This window comes from Echinops telfairi, unplaced genomic scaffold (genome assembly GCF_000313985.2).
Source record: "Echinops telfairi isolate 266 unplaced genomic scaffold, ASM31398v2 ScPeMD7_8;HRSCAF=38, whole genome shotgun sequence".
Lineage (NCBI taxonomy): Eukaryota > Metazoa > Chordata > Mammalia > Afrosoricida > Tenrecidae > Echinops > Echinops telfairi.
This window is the reverse complement of record NW_022103905.1, coordinates 248,486-254,718: the sequence shown is the minus strand read 5'-3', so window position 1 is coordinate 254,718 and position 6,233 is coordinate 248,486. Positions and strand designations below refer to the sequence as shown.

Below are 6,233 nucleotides of genomic sequence, written 5' to 3'. Positions count from 1 at the left end.
CAAGCGGCCATCTAGCTCAGAAGCAACAAAGCCCACGTGAAAGAAGCACACCAACCAGCCTATGTTATCACAAGGTGTTGAAGGGATGAGGTATCAGGCATCAAAGAGCAAAAAATCATACCATTGTGAATGAGGGGGAGTGCAGGGTGGGGAACCAAAGCCCACCTGTAGGCAACTGGACACCGCCTTATGGAAGGGTCTCAGGGAGGAGACGAGCCAGTCAGGGTGCAGTGTATGAACAATGAAACATAAAACTTTCCTCTAGTTCCTAAATGCTTCCTCCCCACCCACTATCATGATCCCAATTCTACCTTACAAATTTGGCTAGACCACTGGTACAGATAGGAACTGGAAACACAGGGAATCCAGGACGGATGATCCCTTCGGGACCAGTGGTGAGAGTGGCGATACCCGGAGGGTAGAGGGAGGTTGGGTAGAGAGGGAGAACCGATTGTAAGGACAACAGAACCCTTGATAATTTATAATTTGTGTGTGTGTGTGTGTCTTACACGGATCGCTGTCTCCCTTTACCCACTTTTCTGCTGTTCGTCCCCCTGGGAAGGGGGTATATGTCAATCATTGTGATCGGTTCTCCCTTTCTCTCCCTACCTTTCCCTTCCCCTCCTGGTATGGTTACTCTCATTATTGGTCCTGAAGGGGCTCTAAATCTTGATGAAAACAGACTGCCACATCTTTCTCCCACAGAAGAGCGGGTACATTTGAACCATGACATTTTGGATTGCAGATGAATGTTTTAACCATTGTATCACCAGGGCTCCTTTGTGGCAAATGAAGTGAATCAATCATGAGCAAAGGAGATTCTAGAAGGTCATGCATCATGACCCTTCTTTTGTTGGTAGTGGTGACGCTTGGAAGGTTTCTGAGCAGTGAGAGTATAAGAAAGAGAAGAAGTCTTACCAGTATGGCAGGCCTATAGTTTCAGTGAGCTGGGAGCAGGTGTGTCTCCTTGGTCAAGCCACCCCACCCCACCCCCCACCCCTGGACCACTATGACTCTGCAATGTCCCTTATCAGGGCCACTTCTTTGGGTAAGCCGTGGTCTGTAGAGGCAAACCTAAATGCAGTACCATCAAATGGGTTCTGACTCATCCTGACCCTATATAGGGTTTCTGAGGCTGTGAATTGTTGTAGAAACAGCGAGCCTCATCTTTCTCCATTGGGGCAGCTGGTGGCTTGGCAGTTAGCAATGGTCAGTAGCCCCACCTGTAACCCATTATGCTACATTCTCTTTAGAGTTTTCTTTTTAATGAATGCTTAAATTTTTGTCCATAGGACCATGCCATAAGTTATTCATATTTCTACCAATATTGAGCATTTAGTTGAACTGCCAACAATTCATTGAGATGGCCAACACTTACCTGACAGCGCCATCAGGGATTTGGAAGGCCCCTGGGAAAGGTCCTTCCTTTCTCAGCTCAGAGGCGTGACCCATGCGTGTGGCTAGTCCTCTCGGGCACACAGTCTCTCTGGGTAACGCGGCCTTTGCTCACACTCTCTAGCTCTCACTCCGGGGTCTGCAGTCTGCAGTCTGTGGGGCTGGAGTGTGGCAGAGGAATCTGGAGCAGGGCCTGGGTCAGAGAGAGAGGCTGGAAGTCCAGAGTCTCAGGCTTCATTCACTTCTTCCCTCTGTCTCCCGCTGGCTCAGACCAGTCTGATTCATCTGTGTGTAGGTTAGACTGGGCAGTGTTTCCTTCGGTTGTACATCGAGTCCATAGGAGCTGGAACCAACTCGGTGGCACTTAACCACACGCCACCAATATTGCCTTTCGGCTCACCTGTGAAGGGCCTCCGGCTCAATCAAGGCAGGGTTTGCAAGAGGCTGGGCCGGGCAGAAGGCCACAGGGCCCCCACAGCACCAGGTGCCAGCAGCAGAGGGCCTTGCTAAATGACATCTGCTAACAGAAACATGCATGGAGAACCTTTACTAAGCACTCCCTGTGGGCCGGGTGCCAGGCTCTGATGTCATCAGAGATTGCCTGTCACATGACAGGACTCTTCAGTTAGCACATGTTTACCACAGAATGACAAAAAAGGATGAAATGTGAACACGTTGGCCCAGGAAGTTTGGGGGTTCTGTGTTTGCATTTCCTCCTGCAATCCCTCTGGGCCTTGCTTCCCTCACATGAGACCTGGGCCTCTCTCCTGCTCCACGGGAGGAAGCCATCTTTCAAACACAGAGAGTTATACAATTGATGTATGGATTGTTATAAGAGCTGTAAGGACCTCCAATAAAATGACATAAAAAAATCATAAAATGCACAGAGAAGCCAAAGTTAATTTTGCCTTCTGAGCCACTCTGGACCCCAGTGTCGCTGTACATGACAAATTGGGAAACGCATGAGACTAGCCAGAATACTCACGCTCCCCTCCCCATTGCACTCTGGGAGGCGGATGCTGCCTCACACAGGTGCGCACAGAGAGGGAGGAGAGCCGGGCAGGTCCACGGGAGCCTGCCAGGCCAAGGTTGTCCTGGAGCACATCTGGACCTCTCCTGGGCGGCCTGGAGGGGTGATGAAGGCAAGGGAACACTGGGCTGCAGGGATGCTGCCTGGGTGAGCAGCAGAGACAACTGTCCAGCCGGAGATGCTGCAGGGGAGGTCCCCACTCTGGAGCGCCAGGGAAAGGGTATTACCGACAACCCTGCTAGATGATTGTGCTCTGGGCAAACTGATCATTTGGTGAATGGATCTTTTTTCAAGTTGTAAAATAAATTTCATTGATAAATCATTTAAGACAGTATAACGTACCCGTTCGATGCATCGTGGCAAATCTATACAACTGTGTAACTACCACCACAATCAGACATTTTCATCACCTCAAAATTTTCCCCAGTCAATCCCCCTCAGTCCTTGGTCCCAGGTAACCACCGATGGATAGGCTTCCTGCTGGTAAAGACTAGCTGTGCTGGTAAAGACTAGCTGTTTTTTTCTAGAACCCTACAGCAATTAATCTTCTCTGTGTGGCTTCTTTCACTTAGCATAAGGTTTTTGAGATTCATCCATGTCGTTCCTTATATCACTGGAGAGGTTATGAAGAGGTTGCTTTTAGAGAGGCCATTCTTTGTCATTGCTTTGTAGCGTTCCATAGCACAAGTACTATATAACGTGTTGTTGCTTTCCCTGTTGACGGACACTTTATTGTATCCAGGTCGGGGCCAGGAAAAATGGACACATATTTTCATTTCTCTTGGGCTGATGCCCAGGTGTGGGAGGATTCGTCTGATGGGTTGGTGAGGAAGTGGCCCAGCACCAGGTGTGATACCATATTTGAGCTCATCTGGCAAGCCCCACTTCCTCCCCACTTCCCCACTCTGCCTCTTCTCTCTCATTTCCTTTCCTCCTCTCTCCCCAACCTCCTCGTTCTACCTACCCTACGCCACAGACAACTTCTGCCAAGCTTGAGGGAACCCTAAGTGAACCCTCCTGGGTTCCCCCACAAGCCCTTGTGTCTGCCTGGTCCAAGAACACTTACCAAGCATGATGCTCCACTTAACTCCAGCTCGCAGCCAGGGGCCGTGTGGAAAGCTCCCAGACACACAGAGAGAGGGTTGAGGGGTTATCTAGAAAGTACAACTCTGATTTGGCAAGGCTGGGTCCATCTTGGTTTCTTTGTTTTCGGAATGATGTCTAGCTGATTCTAATCGACCCCATTCACTGGTGCTTTTACCTGACTTTTATTCTGACCATGGTTTTAGCAGAAATAGGTAATTCCCCACTGGTTCCATTTGGTCCAGGCCTCTGAGCTTGGGCCCAGAGGCTACTTCCTGACAATCTCTCCCTACTGTCTTGCAGGGTTGGGGACATAGGACAGGGTGATAGCAGGCTTTGGAGGGTCTATCACAGGGGATGTTGTCGGTTCAACAAAGACCAGCCGAGGAATGTCTTGGCTTCCTATGGATTTTCAGTTCACCAATCCATTCATGTTCCAAGATGCAGTGTGGCCGGGAGGGCAGAGCACTGACCCGGGAGCCAGGAGTTGGGGGCTCCGGTGTCAGCTCTGCTTTGTGGTATAAAACAAATGACCTCTCTCCCTGGGCCTCACTTCCTTCTGTAAAATGAGAAGCTGAACTAGGTCAGTCGGGGTCCTGGGAGCAGGTCTTGGCATCTGGATCTTGTAGTGCTCTAAGTGCGTCGAAGACGCAGTCCTAGTCTAGCGTGTGGAACTAGGTGGCCTCAGAGTTCCTTCCTGTGGCTGACTCCTGTGGTCTGGCCTGCCCTGCTGCCACTGAGATCTCTCCACAAGATGGGCATAAGCAGGGTCCTTCTGAATAAGAAGCGGCAGATGCCCCCCCATAGATATAGTGCCAGAAACGAAAAAGGGGAGCCTTCCTGCAGGAAAAGGCCCCCGAAGCCTGAGCAAGATGTGTGACTTCACCGAGGACCAGACGTGGAGTTTAAGAAGGCCCCCCAGCTGTTTGACCAAACGGGTGATAGCAAGAGCCTGACCAGCCAGCGTGGGGATGTGCTGAGGGCCCTGGACCAGAAACCCCCCAACGCTGAGGTGCGCAAGGTCCAGGGGACCCCAAGAGGAATGAGATGGATGCGAAGGTGTTGGATTTTGAGCCCTTCCTGCCCGTGCTGCAGACCGTGGCCAGGAACAAGGGCCGGAGCACTCATGAGGACTACAGTGAAGGCCTTTGGGTGTTTGACCAGGAAGGGGACAGCACTGTCCCGGGGGCTGAAATCCGGCATGTCCTCGGCACATTGAGCGAGAAGATGTCAGGGGGAGAAGTAGAGATGTAGGTGGTGGGGCACGAAAACAGCAATGTTGGCATCAACTACGACAAGCTCGTCCGGATGGTAGCGAACGGCTGAGGGCAGCTCTTCCTGTGTGCCCAGAGCCCCGTGCCTTTCCCCGAGTGAGACTGTCCACGGCCCCACAGTCACGGCCCCTTCCCCTCTGGTCTCTCTTGGATGCTGCTGGCCAGCAACAGTCACCAGATCAAATGTGCTCTTGGTGCCCCCACTCCACCCCTCCAAAAAAAAAAGAAAAGAAAAAGGGAGCCAAGGAAATGGTCAGGAAAAAGCTACGTCACTACATTGGAGTGGGATGATATTCTCAGGAAAGGGAGACCTCATGAAGAAATATTAGGGGACGTGAAAAGAACTTATCACCTGTCCTCTGCAGGATTCAGAGCTGGAGGACACTCCGAGTGTCCCTCGCCCGCCCCCAGCCACACTCTCACACAAAGTAGACGTGTGAGAGAGAAAGTGTAGGAGTCACTGTATGCAGGTGTGTGAGGCTGTGTGTGAGGGAGTGCATGTGTGAGTGTGAGAGCTTCTGTGTGGGTTTGTGTATGTGTGCCTGTGTACATGTGTCTTTGTGAGCCTATGTAAGGGTGTGTCTATGAGTTTGCATGGGTGTTAGTGTCTATTTGTGAGTGTGTCTGTCTGAGGGTGTGTGTGAGTGGGTGTACTTGTAAGGTTGGAGTAGGAGTTGGTGTGTGTATTTGTGTATTTGTCATTATGTGTGCATGTGTGAGAGCGTGTATGCGAGTGAGCGTGTGTGTGTGTGTGTGTGTGTGTGTGTGTGTCTGTGTGTGTATGAGAGCGTGTGTGTTTCTGTGTGAGCGTGAATGTGTACAGGTGAGAGGCTACCTGTGGTGTGGAGCTGGAGGGGCGGTGGGATAAGGCCCCTGGGCTCGCACTAGAGACTACACTGCTGCCTCAAAGTGGATGAGACTCACCAGCCTTGGAGGGGCCTGAAAGTGACTCCACTCGGACCCATTTCTAACTGTCTCCGCGAGTCCCAGCCCACTTGCCAGCTGGACTCCAGGTGCATGTAAGCCTTGTGCTTGGCTCAGACGGAGTGCCATGAGGGCATTTTTAAGCGATGTTTCATTGGCTTTAAGGGGATGACCAGGCTTTGGGTGAAGGCCTTTGCCATGAGGAAAGGGAGCAGTCACGGAGTGGGCAAGGAGCACAAAGCGTTGTCTTCTGGGAGGAAGCTGCCCCAATTTCCCCTCCTTCCACTGCCCAGCCTCCCCCGTAGGCGGCTGGGGCTCCGGGCCAGGCTGCAGGACTGAACTGGCAGGGAGGATGCTCTGGGGCAAAAGGCATCCTGGGCGGAGTGGGCGGGGACGACCCTGCTGACTGCAGGCCGGGTTGCTGCCGTCTGGGCGGGGCTACGTGAAACTGGAACGGCTGTGAGCCAATCATATGCGCCGCAAGGGGCGGGGCTGCGGTCGGAGGGAGTCCCGGGAGGAGGCTGCGC

At 52.2% G+C, this 6,233-nt stretch overlaps 1 protein-coding gene and 1 pseudogene across 2 annotated transcripts in view; both read left to right on the top strand.

Annotated features, from left to right (window-relative positions):
* PLA2G4E (phospholipase A2 group IVE) overlaps positions 1 to 6,233 on the top strand; it is an 83,110-nt gene that overhangs the window by 14,312 nt on the left and 62,565 nt on the right. The gene's annotated exons all lie outside the window — the stretch shown is intronic.
* On the top strand, positions 4,381 to 4,834 carry LOC105979224 (annotated as a pseudogene).